We start from the raw sequence: 24648 nt of genomic DNA, 5'->3' as shown, positions 1-24648 counted from the left end.
TGAGTCAGTTGACCCCAGGGATGGGGCTTGTAAAGGTTGGAAGCAATGTAAGAACGTGTGTTCTTCTCCAGAGAAAACGGAGCTGCGGGTAATCCCTGATTGCTCTTTGAATTGGCTTTGGGCGGCGTGCGTCAAAATAATGCATATGAAACATGGCAACAAACCCTTGTCTTTCCCCTACACTACTAAAACACCTAACTTGTTACAGATTTTTTTTTAATGTCCTCCCATGTTTCTACCAAAATTATGTGGAGAAGAAATGCTATTGATGCTTTGTATAATTGTTTTCATAATCTGGTGTTGCAGAAAATAAAATCATCACTTGATCTCAAGGGCTTTGAGGCAGTTTAAGCAGAAATTCAGCATTCTAAGAAATTTGAAGTTGGGGGAAAAACAGCCAGGAATGCCGTCTGCTTTTTCACTGAGTTGTACCTGAATAGACAGCTAATTAGGCTCTCTTAAAATTTATTTGTCTCCAGAAATAGAGGAAAGGTACTAAAAGCATAACAAATGAAATCTGTGCTGCACCCTTCCCAAGAAATTGACATTTTATGCATTTGACATTTGACATTTGATACTAGCAGTTTATTTTTTAAATTATTTGAAATTTAGTTTTCTGAAATAAACAGGTGCTTACTATACATGCTTCTCCACAGATTTTCAGAATGTATTTTATCAGGTGAAAAAATAAATAAGGCCAATTATGATTGCTTATGTTAGACTAGCAATTGTGCCGAATTGGAGTTTCCTCTTTCTATAGGTATCATGGCCCTGTCATTTTTGAGCTAACCTGAGTTCCTAAAGTAATGAGAGCTGAGTGCCATGAGAATTTTAGACATCAAGTAAGCCTTCCCAAGTAATAATATCAACCTTGGAAAAAAAGCCATGTTTTCTATCATTAAACATTGTTTACTGTGCTACATACTGTTTTGTTCTAATCATACTAGTTTTCTCTTTTCAAACATTTGCCTAGAAAACAATGTCCCTCTCATCTTTCTTAGAAAGAGGGGAGATAGATTTCTCACTCTCACACAAGTACTTGCAGGATTTTTCCTAGAGGAGTTTATGGAAACACCACCTCTAGCCATAGTCTACTCTCTGCAGCTCAGATTAAGTGGTTGCCTATTGTGATGTGACAGATGCTAAAAATGCCCCAGGTCTCAAAATAGCTTCTCTACCAAGATACTACTGAGTCCTGAAATTCCACCAATAAAGACTCATTTTTTTTGCCTCGCAATTGTTTCCTTTACATGCTATGTTCATTCTTCCTGGGAAAGAGTTAGATGAAGGCCATAGAGAATGAATATTTACTGAGTACCTACTATGTGCCCGGTACTGTGCTAGGCTTTTTAGAGATGCTGTTTTTCTAATTCCTCACTCTTAACTCTACAGGAGAGGAAAAAAAGATACTAAAAGGTGTTCATGAATTGCGCAAAGATCACACAACAAGAAAGTGGTAGAGCTGTGATTCAAGCTAAAACCAGTCATTTTTTTCCACTTCACTTTCTTGTGAACTGAGTGATCAGATTTCATTAGTTGGTTCCAGGATACTGAATGCTCTGGTCAGCTGGTGGGATGGAGGGAGAGGACCAGTCTTGACAGGCGGGAGTGATGGAAGACAGTTTGCCCAAGGTCTTCCCTCTTGACTGGACAGCTGGCCGCATAATAGGACTGATGGAACCATTGAGCAAATAGATTTTCGTGGACATTTTGCTATCCTCAAAATATTCCTACTTAAAAGAGTATTCAAAAAGGTATAAGTAATATTATTGTCCCTAAAAGGCATTAATTTCTAGCTAAAAGTTGAAAAACTAAAAGTCTGAAGGATAGTTAAGTGTATTTGTAATGCACATGTGAGTACTAACAATGGCTGACGTGTCTTCTACCAGAGACTCATCATCTCATTGTGTCATCATGTGTCTGGGAGATACATACTGGTTTTATCCCCATTTTACAAATGAGCTAGATAAGGCCCCAAAAGAGATGAAGATCACACATCTGGGAAGTGATGGAGCTGGGATTGGATCTAGTTCCATAACTTTAAAGTCACAATGCCACCCCCATGAAGTGCTTCCTTACACCAATTTTAAGAGGTTTCCCTTGTGTTTCAGGATTCGAACTCCTATTGAGATTCAGTCAGTGTGAGTAGAATAAATCTTCGAATTATTCACTGGGAATTTACTCAGACCTATACATAGTTACTTTCGATTTCACATCTGTGAACTCTATCAAGTTGCTTTAAACTAGATAATTTCCATACTTTATAGAAATGTACAAAGTGGTTGACTTGTACTTAGTTGACTTTTTAGAGGAATAATTAAAATGCAGATAGTTATTTACAGTTGGCCATTATTAGTATCCAGTCTTCTAGGCAGTGTTGGGCTTGGTTGTCATAGGTGTTCTAGTTTAAGAAGACAAGGTTGGGGTGTGGGTGAGGGCCAGTGTCAGTGTTAGAATTGTCTTTTAATGCTTTTAAAACAATGGGCCTGTATTTCCATTTAATTGAAACTGTAAAGTTGGGCCTCATATATATGGAATTCACCCACAACTATAATTGATTTTGTTCATTTTCTTTTTTTTTTTCTTTTCACTTCTGTAAAAACAATCACAGTTAACAATACAGGACTGACCATTTTAGTCAAAAAGCTAAGCAACAATGGAAAAGAAGATAGATGCCTGCAGCCTTGCCTACGTTAATTGAGATGGCATAGTGACTGTTATTCATTCAGACTGAGCAATCTGAACAATACCAACTTATTTCAGTGGCAGCTCTTTGTCTAATTGATTTCTTCTTCTTTTTTTAATAATGCTGGAATGCAGACAGTCCCTTGTGTGTAAGGAAGGCAGCCGTGTGGTACTGAGGTAGGAGTGTCACTGGAATCCACAAACCTTGTAATGGATTGAATCTGCCTCAGTTTCCTCATTTGTAAAATGGGAAACCACAATACCTGTCTCTCAGAGTGGATATGAGAATCAGGTGAGGTAAGGTAGGTGTAGTGCTTCATAAACCAAAAAGCAGCACACAGATTCCCATGATTCCCATGACCCTCCTCAGGTTCACTAATTTGCTGGAATGGCTCATGGAACTCAGGAAGGAACTTCACTTACTATTTTTAGGTTCTTATAAAGGATACACTGAGGAACAGCAAATGGAAATATACATAGGGCAAGGAATGGGCAGGGTTTCAGAACTTCCACGCCCTCTCTGGGTGCCCTGTCCTCCCAGCACCTTGATGTTCACCAGGTTGGAAGCTCTCCAAACTCTGTCCCATTGTTTAGGGTATTTTATGGAGGTCTCCATTAAATAAGCATGACTGATTGAATTACGGGCCGCTGGCCATGAATTCTATCTCTAGCCGCCCTCCCCTACCTGGAGGTTGTGTGTAGGGGGTGTGGTTGAAAGTTCCAAGCTTCTAATCAAGGTTGGGTCTTTCTGACCAACACGCCCCCATCCTGAAGCAATCTAGGGGTAATGAAGAGTAGCCCCATTAGAACCAAAGAGGCTCCTGTCACCCTTATTTATCACTCAGACAGTTCCAGAGATTTTAGGAGCTGTGTGTCAGGAATGGGGACAAAGACACAATATCTTTCTGTGGTACCACAGTTGTTGTTTGAGTGTTTGTATAAAAGGAATATCACTTTACCACATGGTAGTGGTCATGTGTCGATAAAGCTTAAGCCTGAAAGAGTAGTGTGTCAATAAAGCATCATAAGCTTTAAGAGACAATAGAATGAACGTATGCTGTCAGCCCATCCCTAGTTACTGAATATGAGTCTGATGGAGACGCTGTCTGTGACCTGTACTCTCGTGGGTAAAATGAAGTTGGGTTTCTAGTTTTCCTATTACTCTTCCATGCTCCCTATTGAGGGATCAGACAATACTGTATCTGTTTAAAGACTTGAAATCGCAGAATACTATTCAGTCTTGGATTTTCATCATTAGAACCAATTCTACTGCCCTCTGCTTTCATTTTCTCCAAAAGTCTGTAACAGAATCTTCAGCCCAGAAAACATATCGATGATCTTTGTAAGTGAAACACAGTTTAACGTGGTGTAAGATTGCAGGAGTCTTCTTATTTCCTTACTCCAGAGAGGAAAGAAGCCAGTTTGAACTCCTTTTTATGTGTTTATCGAAATTCTTTTGCCCATCCTTAACATAAACAACATCCGAATCAGTGTGGATTGTACAGTTCTTTAAGTTCATAACTTTCAGAGTACATCAAAGTACTCTAGAGTGAAATTTCATATGACATTGGGGTTTTTGAGATTTAATAAAAAATAACAGAAAGAGCAAAATTAATCCAGTCCCATACTGTGGACTTTAGAACTGTTGCTAGCATGGAGCTTTGTGGCTTTTCTACAAGATGTAAGACTGTTAAAATTCCTATAGTTTAACTGTGTTGGTATTTACTCCTTTGACTCTGAGCTACTCTCTTTTTTTTACAGTGTGTTAAAGAAAATGCAAAGATATGCTACAACCCAAACACTAAACATCACCTTTAAACACACCCACACACAGACACAAATAGAGCAGTATGATAGGATATAATAGTTTCCCATTTGATATGATGCATTATAATATAATTATATATTAATCATACTATTAATAATGATTACCTTTAGGAGGATTTTGGTTTAGATAAGAATCTGTGATACTGCATATATTTTCATCAGGGTTGATTAAAAAATATCTAGAAGAGTATATACATTCACACTGTTTTTTAGATACTCAATTTTATCATAACTTATAGTTATGTTGCCATGTGTTCCTTAAGTTGATATTATATAATGTCTTCAATTTTACCATCTCCACTCTTTTTGCTAAATTTTACAAATCGCACTTCTTAAATGGTTTGCTCTCCCTTGGTTAACATGGTACAGTTGTCACCGATTTTCCCCCTCCTGCTTTTGAAATCACCCATTCTTTGTTTCCTTCTCTGGTTTCACTTACTGTTTCTCTACTATATTTATGAGAAGTTTCCAAGATAGGTCCTAGCCCTTCCATTCTGTACTTTCTGAAAAACAAATCTACATTTATATTTTCACGTGTCTGCATTGTGGCTCAAGTTTACAGCACCAGGTCTGCGTTCTCACTTGCACTTCAGTTTGGGGTTCTGTGAGATGTACCTTGGATTTCCCCAAATCATCTGAAATTTGACAAGTATGACACCATACTTCTTATCTTTGTTTAGAAACTGATTCCCTCTTCCGGCTTCCCCATTTTGGCCAAGAGCAGTGTTTTCCTTTCCTTTAGGATCTAAATTTTGCCTCTTCCTTTGACTCTGTCTTCTCTTTCCCTGCCACAACCTCAGTCGTGAACCTTGGTGATAACACACTTCATGTCCTGTAGATAGATTCCTGCCCTTCACTTTGTTCCCATCGACTGCAAGTTCTCAGAGAAGGGCCCAGGAGATACTCAAAGTGCTTGTTTGGGGGGCAAAGGGGTGGGGAGATCAATGAGTAAATTATCTGCTATTATTATTTTCTTTTTTCTATTTCTTCTTATTTTTTATAAATTTGCTAGAGTTGTGGAAAATGGAGATATATATACAAGAGTATAAAGAACACTTGCAATTAGAAAAATAGGTCCAAGATCTTGATCACAAGTTGCTTATCTCCTCTGAGCCTGAAATATTATTATTAATAATAATATTAATCGTATGTTTACAACACTGAGTTATGAGTTAAATGAGATGATCTACGTGAAAGTGCTCTGTAGACATTAATAATTCACTTGGGTGTTTTTACTTACTGTATTCCAGAGTCTTTGAGGTAGATTGATAAATATTTGAAATGTCTGGAACATAAAGGTATTAAAATTATAGCTATTTATTTCTATTTTATATAAGGCAATGCCAGAGTTAAATCACAGTAATAAATTTATTAATAGAAATGAACCAGATTGCCCAGTTTTTGTTGTTGTTGTTTGATATATTAGTTCCTCGCTCTCAGGTCTTCACATATTAAAAGGTTATAGAAGAAACAATAGCCCGAGAAGATGAGAAAGATAAGAATAGTATAATTTGCAAGTTTGCTAAAGTCAAATTGTACTGATTTTACATTCTAAAATCCCTAATGATTAGCGGACATCAAATTAAACCATTAGATTGAAAATAAAGGTAAAATCACAGGTATAATCCATTTATGTATTGATATTGGTTCAGATGAATTGGGATTGAGCATTCGCCAGGGAGAACACATGTAAACATGCCCACAAAGACGGGGAGGGATTTGCACAACTATCTATGATATATTTCATACTCATTTCATATTGGTACTGTTGCTGCAAAAATGGGATTTTACTCTATTCAGAGTTCATGAAGTTTCAGAAGATGTTTAATGTAAAATTTGGCTTAATGGCTCAATGTAACCTTGGTAAATAGAGCCATGCTTAGGAAATGGACACACCTCAGCAGTAGTCTACTGCTTGCACGAACACTAATTATCATGTATTACGTTCATAGCAAGCCTACAGGCTACCCCTGCTTCAAAAAGGTTTATTACTCAGGGGGTAGCACTGTGCATGTTTCTTGCTCTGTAAAGGTTTCCTCACAGATTCCTTTTCTTTTGTCTCTTTCCAAATAGTTTTATTCGAAAAATATGAGTTCTTTTTTGAAACTCTAAACATAAATGCTTTTGTAAGAGCAGGAAGGGAAGCAAGCCTTCTCTGGTGACAATTGTTGTCCTTATTTTTTTTTTATTCATTCATTTTTGGGTTAATTTAGTCTGGCGAAAATTACATACATATTCATGTTTCTTAATAAGAACAAAGCTCTACTCTTGCTTATTTTCCATAAATTTGTCCTCATAAGCAATTTGATAGACATGTACTTTAACTATTAGAATAAAAGTCCACAGTGAATCCATGGAACTTGGTTTCAGACCTATAATTCATTAACTCCTTCCCCAAAGGTCCAAATGCTTCTTTATCAGATTACAGTAAAATTGCTACTGCTTTCTTTTAAAATTTCAGAGTGGGGACACTGCAACTGAGGTGTAGATTGTCTGTCTATTACTAAATGCATTAGAGTTCCTGAATGTAGTTTCAGTTTGATCCAAAGCATTGATTTGAAGCAAAATTATAGATTGTGGAATTATAATTTTTCAAAAATGATTTTCTTGCTCAGAATTCCATGGAATGCATGTCTGAATTGTTTACATTAAATATATAGTTATTTTACTTCCATTGCCAGTTTGCTATCTATATGAGATTTATAATACCTAATCCATATTGAAATATCAATAATATGATACTATTTGTTAAACTTTCAATCATCATATGGGCATTGTTTGGACAGCAGATGTAGAAGTTGTAAGTAGGATAAAATGTCTCAAGTGTTACAAAAGTGCTAATAAAGGAAGGTTTTGGAAACCCAAAAGTTACTTAGGCTATTAGCTTCCTTGGACAATTAGAAGTTGACGGAGAGTTCTTTATGATTTCACTTAATAGTTGTATCATTATTAGGTATTATATTTTAAAAATAATTAACACATCCCTCTAATGGCCAAAGTTAATGTACCTTTTAACTTTGCCATTATTTTGCTTTAAAAGAAAACATTGATTATTGGTTTCAAAACCACAGCTATTTCATCCATGACAAAAATATCTTTCAAAGTTCTTCCTTTCAAATGTTTTAAAAGCAATTTTTATTCCAGAATCTTGAAAGATTGTGCTAAAGCTTGTTTTGCTAAAGAAGCTGAAACCCAGGTAGCTTCAGAAACTATACTTATGCCATATAGGAAAGTGGGAAAGTTGTAAAGATTTGAATTTTCAGTGTAAGGAATTATTACTGTGGTTCTGAATTATCCTTTGTATATATTCACATTTCATTATATGAAAAGTAGAATATTGTTACTTACTGGAATTTCTTGAAAAAGTAAAATAATTTTTAAAATATAAAATAGCTTTATTTTTATGTGTGTTCATTGGATTCAGTCACTGGATTGATAAAATTTATATAATTGGTCCTCTATTTCTATTTATGTTGCATTATCTAGTAGCAACATGTTATGGTGATACTTTTAAGATTATGAATAACTGTTTACAAACATTTATTTTGACATTATTTGAAATTGTTAACATCCCCCTTTTGAAAGTATTTTTTCTCAAAGATCAGATTTCCTCCCGCATTTTTTCGGGGACTATCTTAGGATGTATTTACTCCTTTATTCTGTGCTTAAGTCCTTGATTTCAAGAGAAATTTTATAATTTTATATTCTAAATCCAGACTTGTCCACCATGTTCTCTTAAATAGGCAACATATGATTCGAATTTAGAGACAGTACAATGTTTGGTGTAATCCTATGCTAAAAACTTCACATGAAAATTCAGTACACATTAGCAGTTTACTAAATGTGGCAGTTTAGATTTACAGAGTCCATGCCAGATTTTTAATTTCCCCATTTTCTTTAAGTGTATCTCAATCTTGAAAAAAAAATCCATAATAAGCACCAGGGAAACGGAGAAAATACCAAGCAGTATTTTCTGTAGGTGATTTCTTTTTACCTTCATACCAGACCCCTTCTGTATCCTGTTTAACTTTTTAAATTTATCTCAGTTTTTGACTGAGTACGTGTTAATAGATGAATGAACTGTCATTTTATTAGAACAATAATTAAAATAATTGCAGTTATTTTTAGTTTCATTCTTGTTAACAATGAACATTTACTGAGTATGTTTGGTACCTTGAGGTCTTTCAAGTATTCAGCATACAACTGGTCTTAAAACCACTCCATTACATGCTGATATTCTTGAATCATACCCTCAGCAGTTAAAAAGCACATCATATTATGGAAGATGTGCAAAGAATTACTGAGCTGAGCTCTATTTTTTTCCCATCTTAATACTAAACAGTACTTTTGTTATTTTCCTTGATTTTATAAGTAGCGAGTAAAGTACATGAAGTAATGTAAGCATTTTAAAAATATGCAAATTTTTTATCATGGCTGGAAAATTATTTGAAATCTGTGGAATAATTCCAGTAGTGGCCAGGCAAGAAATGCTCAGAAGAGGGACTTCCCTGGTGGTCCAGTGGTTAAGACTCCATGCTTCCAATGCAGGGGGCACGAGTTCGATCCCTGGTCGGGGAACTAAGATCCCACATGCCACACAGCAAAAAAAAAAAAAAATGCTCAGAAGAGCTTACTAATGCATTTATGTTTCTCCCATTTATAATATGTTTTAACAACAAAGTACCTTGATTTGCAAAATATATCATTTATTTTAGAAAGTTCTGATCGGTCCTATACATATCTACATAATACATACATGTGTATATATGTGTATGTGTGTGTATGAATACACATATAAAATTAAATTGGGTGGCCAGATGAGAGAAGTAAGGAAGAATGATGAGAAGAGTGACTTTTCTATGTTTCCTCCCCCAAAATCACATAAATTCTTGACTGTGTTGACTATCTCCCTTAGGACATGGCTAAAGGCATGAGTAAACCAAGATATATGACTATCTAAAACTTTCTTTTTAAATCTAAGTATTGTACTTTTTTCCAGTCTCAGCATTGTGATGGAAATGTTATTATGACATTAAAGGATATTCTTTATTATTGCTGTGCTTTCTTGACCTGCCATGTCATGACTTGGCTTCAGTTTCAAGGTCTTCCATTTCCTTGGCCAGTAGGGACCCTGAGGGCTTAGCAGGAAGCCCCTGTGTTTAGTGGGCAGGGTGGGAGGTCATTGCTGCCCAACAGCAACTTTCTTGACTGATTAGGTCACTGGGATGACAGCTTCCAGGGGATTCCTATCCAGTTCTCTTGTTGGCAGCAGAGATAAGAAGCTTGTAAAAGTGAGTTTCTGAAATACACAGAGTTAGAAGAAGCCCTTACCTCTCTGTCAGAGGCCCCCGTTGTTCGAGTGGTATGGTTTTGTAGGAATTATGATATAACCATTTAGTTCAGCAGGTATACAGATTTGACTTTCCCCTATCATGAATAGGTTTATATTTTTACTGATCCTGGCTTTAATGGTATGTTACTGTTGGCTGTCCAGTGTATGTCATGGCCTGTGTAAAGACTCACTTTTTTGCCCCATGTACTATGTTATTTGGCTCATGGAAAGTTCCATAATGTGATTGCATGTTCTTAAACAGTTAATGGAAAAGTGATTGTTACCACCTTCTTGTATTTATTTTTTTTTTATTTTTATTTTTTTTGATGTGGACCATTTTTAAAGTCTTTATTGAACTTGTTAACCATATTGCTTCTGTTTTATGCTTTGGTTTTTTGGCTGCGAGGCATGTGGAATCTTAGCTCTCCTACCAGAGATGGAACCCGCACCGCCTGCATTGGAAGGCAAAGTCTTAACCGCTGGACCACTAGGGAAGTCCCCTGACCACCTTCTTTTAAACGTATAGGTTTTATTTTTAAAACACTCAAGAGTCTTTTCAAATTCAATTTCTTTCCCTTTCTTTTCTCATAATATCTTCGACAGTAACACTGTCTTGGCCATCTCCCAGCCACACCCACCCCCTCCGGCCATCAACAGTATCTTCTGGTCCATTGTATTCCATGACCTACCAACCCGAAGAAAACGCTGTTAAAACCAAATTCCTCCTAGGACGGTTCCAAAAAGCATTCAGCAACATCTTACTCTTTTGCCATGTCGAAGACCTTCTCTTCCATATAACGCAAAAAGCTGGGGGAGGAAGGGTCTAGGCCAACAAAAGAGTGGTTCTTTGTCAGCTAATTCCCAGTGATGGTTAATTTGGTGTAATCTTAGTGACAATCAAGACACAACAATTGTATTACAAGAATTGACTTTGCAGGTTCCAACAGATTTCACTAGGCAGAAAGATGTTCCTTCAAAAAGTCAAGATATTTAGTAAACATAATGGATGAATTTCAAGAAAGCCTCTGCTGCCGTTTACTATAAAACACAATGGAGACTTGTGCTTATTTAAGCAAGATTCTTTAAGAGGACTTGTGTGGATCAAAACATGTCAACATTCTTAACTGACAGGTGCTATGTGTGGGCATTGATGATTCATTTTTTACTCTTGTTTGAAATGATTTCTAATGAGAATCCTAATATTTTTATACATTATTTTACCTAAAACCCTACTAAATAGCATTTTTTAATTTTATTTTTTTATTGAAGTATAATTGGTTTACAATGTTATGTTAGTTTCAGGTGTATAGCAAACTGATTCAGTTATACACATACGTTTATAAATACTCTTTTTCAGATTATTTTCCCTTACAGGTTATCACAAAATACTGAGTAGAGTTCCCTGTGCTATACAGTAGGTCCTTGTTGGTTATTTATTTTATATACAGTAGTGCGTGTATGTCAATCCCAAACTCCTAATCTATCCCTCCACCTCCTTTCCCCTTCGGTAACCATAAGTTTGTTTTCTATGTCTGTGGATAATAGCATTTTTAAAATAGAATTTCAAAGTATAGCGTATAGAACAACTTAAGCAATTATGCAATTAGGTTATGCTCTTATATAATGAAGGCCTAAATAAAATAAAAGGATAATTTCTAAATAGCTACCAACTTTTTAAACACACAGTCCATTTCACTTATTCACTTGACATTGCAGTAGTTGTTTGAATTTGCAACTCCTGATATAAATATCAATATAAACTCATGTAACATGGGTTTTCTTTGGATGGAAAATCTTGCAAATAAATAATTCTCACAGAATCATTTGGCCAGACAAATCATTATCAGGAAAATACAGAAACTGAACAGTGTATCATTGGTTTAGAATTTGTGTGTGTTTATCTATTTCTATATCTATGTGTTTATGTATACGTGTGCATATTTACATTATATATATACTGTAATTTCTGAAAAAAAGGGTGACTATAGATGTTGAGATGAAACATTATTTTGTGGTATATTTACTGAAATCTGATCCTATTTAGCCTTTTTATTTTGAAACTCCAGATGAAATTCAGTTAAGTAACAGCATAGGTTTTAGCTACTCATTGCTTGTTTTCAAAATCTCCATTATTAGGTCATATTCTCCTCTCCTTAGCATAATCTAGTCTCTATGTTGTAAAATGCCCACAAATCTAAAGCTGTTCCTAATTTTCCATCCTTCAGTCTCCACAGCCATATGCAACAGGCATTGATCTTTTCCTAATGCAGTAATAAGTTAGAAGCGTTTTTCAAACATGGGCACTTTATTTGCTGTATTGTTGTCAAGAACAAAAGGAAATGCATTTGGCCAAGGTCAGTGTGAGGGGAAGGCTGAGGCCTGTGCCAGAAAGCTTTCTGCTCTTCTGGTTCATTAATGCTATCCATTTGGCTTTGGTCTTCCTGATTTAAGATATGAAGTATGTTGATGTTTCCCACTGCCAAGGCAGTTGTTGTACTCTGAATCTGTGGGTCAATTCCATCTTTTTAAGTACACCATTTCATTCATAGAATCTTAGAACTGGAAGAGAGCTTAACACGTGATCAAACTCATTCATCTGCTTCCAGGCAGAAGAGTAATCAAAGTGTCTAGGAAAGAGAATGGTTTTCTCCATTTATCAAATTTCCCAAGTATAGGGACCTTGGTCTTGCTTGCTCAATAATTAGTATCTAAATATAATTCTGATTAGTATATTTTTCTTAATATCTATTTGAGGTTTTCCCAGCAAATCAAATGCTGTTTCCTCTTACACTACCAGGATGAATATTGAAAAATTAAATTCGTATGTCCTACCTTTCAGCAACGCTCTTTTTTTTCAGTGCTTCATGCTGTTTTGTCACCTTCAAGCTCTCTATACCTTTCTAAAGTTACAATATACTAGTGCATTAAGAAAGACATGATAAGCAAGAATTACTGAGAGAATTGACAAGAGGTCCATATCTTTCTGTGTATACATTCCAGATTTAGAAATATCAAAAGAAAAACAAACAAATGAAAACAAAAAAAAACCTGATTAGTACATGGCTATAAAGCATGTTGTAAATTGATTTATTCACTTACTCAATATTTTTGAGTATCTACTATGTGGCAGGCATGTGACATATACTGCATGGGCCATGACAAAGCAACATGCAATTAAAATATACGTCAAAATCATCTGGCTGTATTTTGATCCTTTGAAGCTATTTCAGTTAGAGTGTCATTTCTCACCATGCCCTCAACCCTCAACTTTTGTGGTGGAATTATGAATATACATAATAAATAAAATATTTGGAAGTTTAAGTTTAACCCAGATTATGTTTATATATATATATATATATATATATATATATTTTTTTTTTTTTTTTTTTTTTTTTGCCTGCATTGGGTCTTCGTTGCTGTGCGCAGGCTTTTCTCTAGTTGCGGCGAGCAGGGCTACTCTTCGTTGCGGTATGCGGGCTTCTCATTGCGGTGGCTTCTCTTGCTGCGGAGCACGGGCTCTAGGTGCGCGGGCTTCAGTAGTTGTGGCACACGGGCTCTAGAGCGCAGGCTCAGTAGTTGTGGCGCACGGGCTTAGTTGCTCCACAGCATGTGGGATCTTCCCGGACCAGGGCTCGAACCCGTGTTCCCTGCATTGGCAGGCGGATTCTTAACCACTGCGCCACCAGGGAGGTCCCTAACCCAGATTACGTTTTAAAAATAGAGAGCAAGCCTGTTGGCAGGAAGGAGTAAGAAAATGTGGTTTGGAATACTGCAAGGAGATTTTCGTGGGAAATTCTGCCTCCTTCTCTATGAGGCAGTGACACTTAGAGACTTACTCCCAACATCTAGCCTTGAGCCGCCTTGTGGCTGGAAAAGCGTGTTTTTCTTTTCTTGGCGCCTTTAGGATTTCAAGATTCTTCCTGGCCTTGTGGACCATTGTGAGCATCCTGGCAGTACCTCCCAGCGAGCCCCTCCTGTAACAGCTACACACAGGGAAGTCTTTCAGGAAATTTATGACCTGGTACAGATACAGGCTTTCCTCAGCCAAGACCCACTCTATTTGGCATCTGGAAATGTCATTGGTGTTTTCTTTTTTACACACTCTTGACACATCCTAATTTAAGAATAAAAGTACAGCCTATGGACCTCACCTTGCCACAGCACTTAAATGTACAATTTTCTTTTTTGGCCTCAGAATAAGCACTTTCCTAATTGTTATTTTCCTTGACTGAAAATCTTGATATGTTTACATTTACTTATGTATAACTCTCCACCAAATCTTCAACATTATATATCAATTAAACATGAACCTGGAGTAGCACTGTATTAAAACCAAGATGCTCAGAGTAGTAACATAAGAGTGTCATTAAATGTTTGGTTTAAAAACCAGATGTTTCTAAAAAAGTCTTTTCATATGCCTATTATCTACAGCAACTCAAACTGAATTTACAGTCATCTTGCTGAAACCAGCTAGAAGGAAGATCCTAGAAATATTCAAGAGATCAAAGGATGATAAATGGAAATTAATTGCACAGGAAACATGACTTAATTAGTGTGTCTGTCATTGATAGTCTTTTCATATTTGTCTTTAATTTTAGTGAGTATATCATTTATGTATAAGTGCTTTTTTATGATCACTGCCACTCATGATTATTCTACCCTAGTTTTTCTCACGAGGTCTTAAATTCCCCAACAGTCTGATTTGTCAACTTTGGGGGAGGAAAACTGGATTTTAATTGGCTTGAAAATGTGCTCTTGTGGACTCGAGGCAGCTGGCAGTGCGTTCTGAATCTGCCATGCGTGTTCTCCATGTCTGCATTTCTACAAGGCTTAGACCAGGCTCTCATGCTCTCTCTTGGTTTCCTTTCCTTTTTCTCCATTAACTTTCCTCACAAATACTTAGCAGCACAGTTGGCAGATGAATGGAGGTTAGCAATGGTATATAGATTTGGATGAGAAGGGGGTGGAAACCATTGTATTTTCTTTATTTCATATTAGACCTTGAATCAACCCATTGTAGAGTATCTCTCTAAACTTCCTCCTTTTTAAAAAAATTTTATTGAAGTATAACTGATTTACAATGTCGTATTAATTTCTGCTGTACAGCAAAATGATTCAGTTATACATATATACATATTCTTTTTCATATTCTTTTCTAACACGATTTATCACAGGATACTGAATATAGTTCCCTGTGCTGTACAGTAGGACCTTGTTGTTTATCCATCCTGCATACAGTAGTTTTCATCTGCTCATCCCAAACTCCCAATGCTTCCCTCCTGCCCTCCTCCCCCTTGACAGCCACAAGTCTGTTCTCTATGTCTGTGAGTCTGTTTTTGTTTCGTAGATATGTTCATTTGGGTTGTATTTTAGATTCCACATGTAAGTGATATCATATGGTATTTGTCGTTCTCTTTCTGACTTACTTCATTTAGTATGATCATCTCTAGGTCCATCCATGTTGCTGCACATGGCCTTATTTCATTCTTTTTTATGGCTGAGTCTTTTTTTTTTTTTAATGTTCCTTCATTTCTTCTTGTTATATTCCATTTGGGCTACTATAACAGAATACCATAGACTGGGTGGCTTATAAAGAAGAGAAATTTATTTCTCAGGGTTCTAGAGGCTGAGAAGTCCAAGATCAAGGCACTGGCAGATTCAGTGTTCACTGAGGGTTTCCTGGTTGATAGATAGGCTTCTTGTTGTCCTCATGTGGTGGGAAGGGCCTGGGAGCTCTCTGGGAACTCCTTTATAAGGGCACTAAGCCCATCATGAGGGCTGCACCTTCATAACCTAATCACCCCCAAGGCCTCACCTCCAAATACTATCCCATTGGGGATTCAGTTTCAACATATGAATTTTGGGAGAACACAAACATTCAGTCCATGGCATTTCTTGTTTACTCCACTAAAACCTTACAGGGAGGCCACTGGACTCCACTGTGTTCCTCTCCATTGAATGTAATGCAGTGACTATGGCTCTCATTCCAGCTACTTGAATACCAGCTTAATTTCATATTTAATTCATTTTTACAGGGCATTGAATTTTGCATAAATATTCTTTGTGCTTCTGTTTACACAGAGAATCCCCATGGAGTGCTGTGCATTGTTATTACTATTATTATTGTATTAAGCTTATTGCTGTCGGTGTCACAAGAAATAAGAAATAAACGTCACAGTGTCGCAAGAAAATTTCTCACTGATATGAGATTTGGGTGTGTATACATTAATGTTATGTTAACATTTGATCTCTATTGAACTGATTTTTTTTTCCTATGTATTTTGTGTTTTTGGTACAATTCTTTTTTTCACATGACCCAGACATATGTTCTTTCTGCCAGATTTACTTTATTTCCAGTCTCAACTTTGCAAAATCATAATCACCAGAAAAATATTCATTAAACACCATGTGTCACTTTGGTATCTTAGAATTGGCTCTTGGAATTTCTGCTTGAGTCTGGTAATGCATTTTTATTAACTGTGCTGAGTTCCTAACAAATTGGCCAGGGCTTGAAGTTTTCCCCTACTAAAGTGACCATAAGCTTCTCTTTTGAGCTGAACTCTACTTTGGTTGCCCACGTGATCTAGAATCACACATGCTAAAACCAAATGACCTCCAGACTCACCACCATCTTTCTCTGTCACCTATTTCCTTTTTTTTTTTTTTCTCCCACTACTTATATTCTCTTTGAAATCCACGTGTGGTTTTTTTGTTCACTAAACTCCACTGCATTCCTTTCCATTGGATGAAACACAGTGACTATGACTTTCAACCCACAACTTATAAACCAGCCTGGTTGATTTCATTTTTAATTCATTTTTACAGGGCATTGAATTTTGCATAAATAATATTTTTGCTTCTGTTTACAGAGCATCCCCATGGGGTGCTGTGCACCGTTATTACTGTTATTATTGTGTTAAACTTATTGCTGCCAGTGTCACATTTAATTGTGAATTAGTAGAATCACTTTTCCTGATGGTGATGTGCAACCACATTTCATGTCTTTACCCACTAATTCACAACTTTATTCACATGAGAAGGCAATTTCGAAAAGGATAAAGGGAAGAGTCACCAGTATTAAATAGTAACCAGACAAAATAGAGTTCAGATAGGTTTAAGTCACCGCAGTATCTCTTTCAATAGTTTATGAAATTTTTAACAGGCAAAAGAGAAAGAAAGGGAAGATTTTCTTTTTTTTCTTTAAAGGCAGTCTCTATGTTTAGCAAATACAGACCAAGCAAACTCGCTCGCTCGCTCTCTTTCTCTTTCTCTCTGACATCAAGCAAAGTAAGAAATAGTGCCTTTTGAATAGGAGATTTCCTTTAATTACATTGGGGAAGTGATAATGGTAGGTATTGCATGTTTAATGTAATGTTCTGGATGCCCCTTTTTCTTTCCTTTTTTTTTTTCTCCCCTTCACAGCCACCTCATCTTGAGCAGAAATAAAAGGTTCAAGGCTTGTCAGCATCAGTTTATAGATAGCTGTTTAAAAATAATGAGATATTGGGTATTGTAAGGCTCAGAGCCGTCTTGCCAAGACCCATTTATTTCTATTCACCTTTTGTCAGAATTGCAGACAGAAGACATTCAATTAAAACTTGTCACCTGTTGCAGATGACTTAATTTGTACTTGTATGTGTCATAGATTAGGGCTCCATGCTTCAGATGAAGCAACTGGACCCCTGGTGGAATAATATTTTCCCTGCAAAATATTTTGTAAACTATGTCTTTTTCAGTTTTCTATGATTTTGATTTCGGCTCTCAGCCAGATTATAAATTTAGCACATACGCCTCAGAACCAGCCAAGAGCAGTGAATCACACCTTGAAAAAAAAGAAGGAGAGACTTCTTTGTGGCTATGTCCTGTGCACAGAAACCTACAAATATATTTTGGATGCAGCTTGAATCTGAAACAGAGGGAAGCCTTTGTAATTTTCTATGCAAGCCTCACATGTTTAATAGTCCAGATAGCTACCAAGAGACCAAAATGAAAGACTTCCCTTTGCTAATTGTTAATTCATCTGTAGAGCAAGGAAGCTTTAATGTGAGTCCTGGCTTTTATCTCTTTTAGTGACTGAGGACTCAGTTAAAAAAAAAAAAGCCCGCCTAATGGATATGCATTTTCTCTCCCTGTGTGATTTTTCCCTTTTATTTCAGCAGATCTTATAGTGCTTCCACATGCAACCAAGCTATTTCCAAAGTTCCTGAATTGTTGTCATGCTATTTCAGCGGAAGTAAATGTAACCATTCGTCAAGGTGTCTAACTGAAAAGCTGCCATCGGGGTCTCCTTCTAAACTGTAAAACTCAGCCAGAATGTTGCTTTGCCTCCATGGCCCTGGCAAAACAGTCCTTGTCTTATTTCAGTGACATTTTAAAGAGGAACAGGGAGCGAGGAAATGAATATCTCTGGGTCCCTGCCTCAAGAGAAAAGCAGACTGACTGAATCTTTTTTATCATTTTTGGTTTGCCAACAGTCTCATAGCTATAAACTTCTTCTAAGTGGAGACGCTTTATAGAGTCATAGATGCAAAATGCCTAGCCCTTCAGCGGAGTAAAAGTATTCCTCTCTCCTCGTGCTAGTTCATCATTCTGCCTTGCTCTTTGCATGCACCCCCTATCAGGGTGCGAGTATTGTTTACCACAGTAATTGGGTTTTATCTGCCCGTGCTTCTGCTTTTGGAGTCTATACCACATGCTCTTTCCCAAAAATAGAATTTGATGACAGAGAAGCAGTATAAACATAGTGCTTGAGAACGTGGGCTCTGCAGCCGTGGTCTCCAGCTGCCACTCCTGGCTCAGCCTCTTCCCAGTTCCAGTTTTCTCATTTGTAAAATGGGATAATAATAGCACCTGCTTCATAGGATTGCTGTAAGTGTTAAATGTGTTCATGTACGTAAAACAATTAACCCATTGCCTGGAATAGAAGCAGCTCTCAATAACCAATGGGTGTTTTGGTTGATTCCAAGACACTTCATACAGAGATTAAGTCATTCCACTATCAATGAAGACATTGCTTGTTCAGGAGATGCAGATATCAGGAGTCAAAAGTTTGCTGAGATAGGAAGAAAGGAACGAAATCATGAAGCCATGTTGAACAGTATCACTGTCTATTTTGAGAAAGGGCAATAATAGTAAGAGAAGATAACTAGGGCTTGGTGTGTTTTATTGTCTCTCATGATCCTCCAGAATTTAATATGGTTAGATTCTCCCTGGAGTATTTGCGTCAATGTACAAATAATTTTCACTCATCCCTTTACTGGGGTACCTATAAATACGCACAAATACTCTAGGTAAAGCTGGTACTCTCTGTAAGGATGCTGTTACGAGGAAGAATGCCATCACAGGCTGCCACTAAAATTCTCGCCGCTGTGTCTTGATTCTGCCGATCTGCCTTTGCTTCCTTTCCTACAGCCCCTCAAAGGGATTTTCTCCACCCTCTGTTTATGATGGTTCCCTCACAGAAATCTCAGGCAAATTCAAGGGCGCTTCTAGGTACTTCTTTTCCTGAACGGAAAGAGCCGGATTCCCTTCCGCAGCAAAGGGAGCCGCAGTACCAGAGACATCGTGGAGGAGAACGTTCCCACCTTCTTCACCTTCTTGCGTCATAAGTTTTACTTTCCCAGGCTGCTCCTCATCCTCAATTACAAGTCGTGTTGGATAACATTTAAATAATCCAACTATTTATTTAGTAGTCATTAAAGTCACTAATCTTTTATAATATTATTTCACTGTCTTTTAAAAAAGTATCATTACTTTAATATGACTATTTGCATCTTTCTTAAGTATTCCAGGGGTCTATGTAATTAACGTTTTTAGCAAACCTTTGTTTAAGAACAACGTTATAAAAAGGCTTGTCTTTAATATAGCGAAGCAGGCTAGGATGGCCTTGTGTAATTCTCTGAAGGAGAGATCTTTTATTATCCTATGAAATGACTTTGTGCTATTAAAAATGTGAAAAATACTTTTGTCTTTGGACTATATAATAATGTAAAAATTTGCATTTGGGCATAAAATGTAGACTTAAAATTAGCTGACCTAAGAAGGCCTTGTGCTGAACTGTTTTACTTCTTTTGGCATTTATGTGCCTCATAGCGGTTTTTGTTGTTTTGTTTTTTTCCTTCTTGCCCTATTCTTCCTCAATTTTGTCAATTCTGACAACTTATGAGATTTGTGATTCCCTTGTGGCAATGTAGGCACATGCAGTATTTGATAGAAAAAGCGATGTGAAGCCTTCTGTTTGGTAGGTAATGTCAACTATTAAAATTTTTTATTTAAAAAACGAAAGGGGTAATGGCAGTCTCCACATGAATAGAAAATCCATTTGCCTTAATTAACTTCAAATCCTGTCAAATATTGAACATTGTGGGTATCTTATTTACTGGGAGAAATCTTCCTTTTTAAAGTTTTTCAAAAATGGTTTACAAGTGGAGTCCAAACAGAAATTGTTTGTATTTAAGATTGTAAAGATGTAGAGAGACAGGCTTTGCCATTGTAAGTGGAAATATTTGGATTAGATTGATGTTTGTTTTTGGCAAATCTGGATTTTCCAGGTCCTGATGGTAAATACTGTTGTTGTTTTTTGTTTGTTTCTGCTGAAAATAGAGACTTTTCAATGAAATGTATTAGGTTAATTGGATAATTATCAATTCTCTACTTAACTTTGTATTGTGTGTTTCTAGCTAAACTCAGAGATAGCATTTTTCTTTTTCATAGACTTTGGGTTAGTTTCTGTATCTGTTCTAAAATAAACTCTAAATGATATTATTAGCGACAGGGATGAGCAGCAAATAGAATGGGATACCAAATATTTCTGTAATCACTTAGACATCAAATAATGTCATTATTTCGGTTTTATCCTTTGTATTATCTTACCATTCAATCATACCTCAAATGTGTTTACCTACAGAATTGAGGCAGGGTAGACTGTCACACTCCATGGGGGTAGATTTTCAATAAATGATCACGATGCAAAATATATTTCAATAAATAATATAGTAATATTTCAACAAAATAATGATATAATGGCAATTTCCTTGGGATTTTAAAGTTTATAAGATATTTAATAATGCATTTGTATAATATCCAAGTATATTAGCATATTAGTATAATAGCCAAATATATTAGTACCTTATATTAATATAATTGGATCATTAAAGCAAAACACCAGGGAGGTTATTGTCTTAATATCCATCTTATATTTGGAAAAGCAAACAGGTTAAGGAACTCAACAAAATTTACAGAGCTTGTTAATGAAAGAGCCAGAAAGAAACCATTCTGATTTGCAAACTATGCCTTACTTTTTTCCATGTTCTTCATATAATATTTAGGAATAAATTATTATATTATTACAGTTGGAAACATTTTTCTGGAAAAACTTTAAAACTAGAAATATACTGAAAATAGACTTATTTATTTATTTATTTATTGGCGTATAATTGCTTTACACTGCTGTGTCAGTTCCTGCTGTACAGAAAAGTGAATCAGCTATACGTATACATATATCCCCTCTTTTTTGGATTTCCTTCCCATTTAGGTCACCACAGAGCACCAAGTAGAGTTCCCTGTGCTATAGAGTAGGTTCTCATTAGTTATCTATTTTATACATAGTAGCGTATATATGTGAAAATAGACTTCTTAATGATATCTGTATAGTATTGTTTTATCAGACTCTTTAATATAACATTATTAAAGTTTCAGTGCATATATTATTATGACTCAGATGAATACATCTGTTTATTTTCAAAGATGCACAAATAAAGAAGCTGGGTCCACATGTTTGAACACATAGTTTGGGCTGATTTAACTTTGAGACCTATGTCACTTGTGTATTTCCGTGTTATATGATTGTCCTTGGGGGAAAAAAAAACTGGTTTTACTGACTATGTTTTTTCTCCAACAGAACTGAATAAATTGATGAATAATTTTAGTATGATGTAGAAGTAGTTGCAGGTGTGTTACTAGGATTTGAGTTCAGACATTTCACTGAGTATGAAGTCAGCTAAACTAAATCATTATCATTATCATCATATCACTAGAAGATGCATAAAAAGAAGATTCTCCAGATTTTGAAAAGAGATTAAAAGCAGTATAAATATTTTTTACTTGAAATTGTTGATATTTGCCTACTTTTAACCCCCTAAAATGGGAATAAAAATTTCACATAAAAGTTATTATGATCTTTTAAAATATATCGACTCTAGAAATTTTTACCATTAATTGTTATCTAAACTTGGCAGGAACAGTTTTTCTGTATATTGACTGCCCATCAACTTTCGCTACATAATTGTATTAATTGTTAATTATGTAGTATTAATATCTAATTTTTTCCCTCTACAGTCATCTACTGAATACCATATACATAAAGTTATAAATCATAAAAGAGTGCTTTGTCCAACTGATCTTTATTTTAGGAAGTAAAGAAAGCGTTAAATGATGGCTTTGGTAAAAAAGTACTTGAATATTTAGAAACTGGATAGATATGTAGATGGTATGGATGGATGGATGGATAGATAGTAGTTTATCTACCCACAAACTGAAAGGAGGTGAGGGGGAGGGAAGAAAGCGAGAAGAAGAGGGAAAAGGAGAAAGAGAAAGCGAGAATGAACATAAGAGTGAGAACACTCCTTTAGATTTTGGAGGAGCACGTAAAAATAATATGAATATTTCAGTAATTCATTGTTCAAAGTTGAAAGGAAATGCACAGTAATAAAATTATTTCACAGTATTTAAAGGATCTATTCCTAGAAATACAAAAAATATCCCATAATGCATAATAAAAATTCTGTCAATCAAGTATATGTATTTTTTTCTTCATGATGTTTAATAACTAGTTTTCAGTGTTGCACTTCTCCCATAACTTGGGCCAGTTGGCTAAGCTGATTGGTGGCTTTAGTGTGATATAACTGTGTCAGAATTGCTTCCAGCCAAGACCTTGAATCCAATCTTTCAGCCACGATCCTCTTCCATAGGCCTTCAGGATAGACGAAATCCATTGTCAGAAACTCACCAGCTCTGACTCCTGTGTTGGAAAATACATAGTGTATTGTTCAGTATTTGGGCATGTGAGGCTATATTGCTCATGGTGAACTCATGCCCTGACAGACACCAAAAGCAAATTTTGGAGTCTACAAACCTAATTGAGATGCATTCTGTGAGCTTTCTTGGTTTTTTTTTTTAATTTTTAAAATTTTTATTGGAGTATAGTTGATTTACAGTGTTGAATTAGTTCTGTGGTACAGCAAAGTAAGTCAGTTATGCATATACATATATCCACTCTTTTTTAGATTCTTTTCTCATACAGATCATTACAGAGTACTGAGTAGAGTTTCCTGTGCTGTACAGTAGGTCCTTGTTGATTATCTGTTTTATATATAGTAGTGTGTGTATGTCAGGCTTTCTTGGTTCTAACAATTTCAGAGTTATTTTTAAATGTTTCCTCCTTTTTTTAGCCTTCGTCTGTCATTGTCTTTCTCTCTCTCTGTTTGTTTCATCCTGCCTTCTCTTCACACCTCTAATCATATCACATTAATGTTCACATTGTGTTGGAGCTGGATGCCAAATGTGTTATGATACCACTTTTAGTTATATATGCTTTTAATTTTCTAAACTCTTATAATGAAAAATTTAAAATTCTTATGATGAAACAAATTTGACTGGATCTCAGATGAGCAGACAAAATGCGACCACATTATATAAACTGGAAAAATATCTTGGAGAAAGAAAGAAATGAAAAAAGACAAAACATGACTAAAGGGGGGGAAAAGGGGGAAGGTGTTAAACTTTAGTAAATTAAATATAGACACAATAAAAATAGAACATTAGAAATTAGATAAACGAAGGAATGGAACTCTAGGCGCAAAATTGCTCTAAAAGCAGCAGTCAAGAAATGTTTCTTCGTGACTCACAAGCACTCTATTTTCATTGAATACTTAGAGACTGTACCTAAGCTCTTTGGTTTTTGATATTTGTTTGTCTAAACCTACTTACTTGCTCTTGAAGTTGTCTCCTGATATCACTTAAACTCTGCTCTGATGTTTCAGTTTGACATTTCAGGGTTTATCTAGAACCAAGTGTATGTTTGTGTGTATCACTAAAAGGAAATCAACTCTTAAAGTAGTAATATTAAGATAATATGAAAAGTTATATTTTTCTTTAGCTCATGGATTGATAGTCATCTTTAACATATGAGTATATATTCACCTTCAGGATTCACATAGAAATACATCAGCCTTTCCCAAACTGTTTCATATAATTCAGTTACACCACAACTCACCTGTTCCACGTGATATTAACAAATGTTCCCAAAACAGGATCCTTGGTTAAATTGGTTTGCAAAACATTGCATAGGCTGTATCTCCCTCTGAGAGTTTTATTTGAGAGTTAGTTGCATGTTAAAGGCTCTGAGAGGGCCTTCAGTAAAATAACAATACTGAGGATACTGTTAAACCAAATCTATCTTCTGAACAGTTTGAGAAATACCAAAATATGTACAATGAATTACTTGGTTGTGAATTTATTAATGGATAATGTTAATACTGTCTTATCAATTAAGGTACAATATAAGACCACAAAGCGAATCTCATCTTTCTCTTACTCCCAAGTAATCTTCTCTTTATTTGATAAAGATTTATAAGTTTCTGTCCTAAACTTTACAATTACAGACTGGAAACCACGTTATTAACAAGCACCCTCCCCACTGCCCCATGTAAATGAAACATTTCTTTCTTTTTAATCCCTTTCTTTCCCTTTTGCCCCTTTCCTTAATGTTATAGATCCACTGCCAGCAAAACCTCCCTGAATCTTGA

At 35.8% G+C, this 24648-nt stretch overlaps 1 protein-coding gene and 1 long non-coding RNA gene across 9 annotated transcripts in view; one reads left to right on the top strand and one right to left on the bottom strand.

Annotated features, from left to right (window-relative positions):
• LOC309644699 overlaps window positions 1–24648 on the bottom strand; it is an 887681-nt gene that overhangs the window by 624297 nt on the left and 238736 nt on the right. The gene's annotated exons all lie outside the window — the stretch shown is intronic.
• The window catches only part of ESRRG (estrogen related receptor gamma), a 619726-nt gene that overhangs the window by 530662 nt on the left and 64416 nt on the right, over window positions 1–24648 (top strand). The gene's annotated exons all lie outside the window — the stretch shown is intronic.

Source organism: Balaenoptera physalus, assembly GCF_965194825.1.
Source record: "Balaenoptera physalus genome assembly, chromosome: 1".
NCBI classification, from domain to species: domain Eukaryota; kingdom Metazoa; phylum Chordata; class Mammalia; order Artiodactyla; family Balaenopteridae; genus Balaenoptera; species Balaenoptera physalus.
The sequence above is the reverse complement of the archived record's forward strand: the minus strand, read 5'-3'. Positions and strand labels throughout refer to the sequence as shown.